The sequence below is a fragment of the Eleutherodactylus coqui genome, unplaced genomic scaffold, assembly GCF_035609145.1.
Source record: "Eleutherodactylus coqui strain aEleCoq1 unplaced genomic scaffold, aEleCoq1.hap1 HAP1_SCAFFOLD_127, whole genome shotgun sequence".
Classification (NCBI taxonomy): domain Eukaryota; kingdom Metazoa; phylum Chordata; class Amphibia; order Anura; family Eleutherodactylidae; genus Eleutherodactylus; species Eleutherodactylus coqui.
Window position 1 is genome coordinate 221,161 of NW_027101947.1, and position 3,181 is coordinate 224,341.

Below are 3,181 nucleotides of genomic sequence, written 5' to 3' on the forward strand. Positions count from 1 at the left end.
AATATACGGCCGTGACAATCACCAGCGATGCTTTTTTTTTTAGAGGATTAAATCGCATCGCTGCCGCGCACATTAAAAACCGCATGTTTTTGTTTAACGCGCAAGTCGGTAGGACTTTCCAATGTTAACATGCAGCGCATATTTTTCGCCTTGTGATGCGATAAAACGCAGCCTCCATAGGATTACATGGGAGATTTTAAAAAACGCACTGCGCAGAAGGACACAGCAGGCTGTGATTTTCTCTCTCAACATCACATCAGTGAAAACCTTGCTGAAGGGAAGGGAACCGTTGGGAATCATTGGCTGCGAAATCTGCTTTTTTTTCAATAACCAACGCATCGGTTAAAAATGGCGCGATTTTACCCGCCGGTTTGAAACCACCCTAGAGAAAAATAGGGCAAAAAGATGGAGAACTGGGAGGTGACCCGCTAATCTCTATGGTGCTGTAAGTTTGGGTAAATCCAATAGGTGGTGCAGCACGTTTCTGTAAAACCAACAGAGGGCGCTGCAATGTTACTGTAGAAACCAATGGACAGCATGGCAGGTAGCTATACATAAACTATACAAAATGTGATTGGTTGCTGCTGCTGCCGCCATTTTTTTAAAAGGTACGCTCAGTTCTTTCATAGAGAACAAGAAGGTAGGTACTTACAATTCAGGTAGGTAGGTTCAGTTTGGGCCTGGGAGAGACTCCAGTGGAGACTGACGGAAAAATGGCTGCTTACAACCTGTGGTCCTTGTTTCGGGTGCGCGTGTCACCATCGATCTAATGCATCTTACTGCATAGATATATATCTAGCTATAAAAATAGATAGTTATATATCAATATAGATATTTCTAAAAATATCTAGCTTTACGTATAAATTTAAACTTCTATAGTTATGGTTTTGTAAGGCTGAAAACAGACATACAGAATTTGTATTATTATCAGCATTATTCTTATAATTGCCATTGATGTTATTCCAGGGTCAGGTAATACACTGCATGAGGCTTTGACCAATTTTTACTATTTTAGGTAAAAAGCTGCATTGACTGCACTTCTGCATTTAGTGCGATATGGTAGGACTGCAAGCAAAGCCTGAGACAAGATCTTGGTGCGCCCCATGACAATACATATCAGGTAGGTATCCTGCCCTAGAGGTATGAAGGCACCATACAGCAGCACTCATCTGTAATCCAACCTGCAGGGACATTGTGTGCTGCTGTAATGCCCCAAAGTTACTGCAAGATTCTATTGCTTTACTGGTTTTTGCTTTTTTTGGTGTTTTTTATCTTTCATCCCAGTGCTACAAAGACCGAGGACAGAAAGCTCTGGCACTGAAATACTCTGATGAGGCTTCAGCCATGCCACCGGTTACTAAAGAGGTGAGGACTATCAGTAGTAACGTGGTAACACAATTCAACTGTTCATTTCAGCCATTGATTTACTGACCTACTCCACTGCTTACTGTATTGATTCTCTAGAATAGAGCCTAGAATCACACGTGGAAAACAAACCGCGGCATGCTCTATTTCTGTGCGGGGCTCGCAGAGCCCCGCACAGAAACGTCACTCGCCGGCCGCTGGCACTGGTCTGCGCATTTAGGATGGCAACTCCCACAGCCTAGAAGTTTGTATGATCTAGAGGCTCAGTCACAGCAAATGTGGACACATAATACCATATGGAACCTGTATGCCTCAATTGCCCCCCATATCACATCTTGTATCCAAGCTAGAGGCGGTACAACAAAGTACTAGAGCCTCCATACTGGCCTGTATCACATCTTGTATCCAAGCTAGAGGTGGGACAACAGGGTACTAGAGCCTCCATGTTCGCCTGTATCACATCATCTTTTTTTATGATCGCAGGGAGAGAAAACGGCAGAATTGAGCTCCAGGCTCTCGGTGACCTTTGTTAGCCGGGAGCACAGAGATTAAAAAATGTACCGGGCTCCCCAGCTGCTGCGCATGTGTCTGGCATTTTAAGGCAGGTTCATGCGCAGAAGCCGGAGAAGGTCCACGGAGGAGGATCATATCGAGGTTCAAATACGGAGGCCTCCGGTAAGAAGTTTCATCTCCTCTCACCGATCAAAGAGGGGAGATTAAACTTCAACTTTTTCTTAACTTTTACATGATCGCCGTTATCCAACCGAGGATAAGGATCCCGTCGGGGGACATCGCCGGAGGCCTTAGGGAAATATTTTCACCTTCCCTTACGGATTGGATTCGTGACAGGAGGTGAAGCTGTAACTCTTACTTTTACATGATCGCCGTTATCCATTGGCTAATGGCAATCACGTGACTGGGGACCACGTACTGCGGCCCACCATGAAATCTCCAGGCTCTCAGCTATGTTTGGTAGCCAGGAGCAGGGATATCTTAAATTACTCAGGCAATCTGCGGCTCTTGCATCGGCCAACGTTGACGACGGGCGCGTGCGCAGAAGCTGAGGTGAGGTCCAAGGGTAAATCCGGGGGCCTTAGGTATGTAATTGCATCTCCCCTCACGAATATGAGCGAAGATTACATTTTACCATTTTTTAACTTTCTGTTTACTTTTAAGGGTGACTGGTGGTCGCGCCAACAGCAGGGAGTTGTCATGTCAAGCACTGAGCTCCCATGAACGGCGGAGTCGTAGTCATGCAATGAGACTAGTGCTACGTGACCAAGATCGCTGTATAGCCCTGCGACCTCACACTCTCGGGCCGGCTTCACACCACCGGTTTCCTATTGTTCAATCCGCAGTCATCGTCCACACGGAGGATCTGCAGCAAATCACATGCATTGAAAGATACATACTACTGCTACTTCCTTCACACTCGCGGTCATCTGCATTACAGATTCTGCAGGAACGCTGGGGTAACGGCCAGGTTCCGCTGTGGTATCCCGCATTCGGAATGTGAAGCGGTCGTGTGCAGCTGGCCTTACTGAAGACAATGTAGTTGCGATACAACTCACAAGTAGCTGCGACCAATATATTGCAAAAATCCAACCTCGGTGAGGTTTTAGCACTCTATAGGTTGTGGGAACTTGCGCGACCCCATTGATATATTTGAGTATGCAAGTTCACAGGGCTGCACAGCGATCTTTGGTCACATGACCCATGTCATGGCGAAAGACTCCATAGAGCTCCAGCCTTAGGGCTCATGTCCACGATTGTGTTCTCACCGCAGAGACGCAGCGTTTTACGCATACCACCGTGG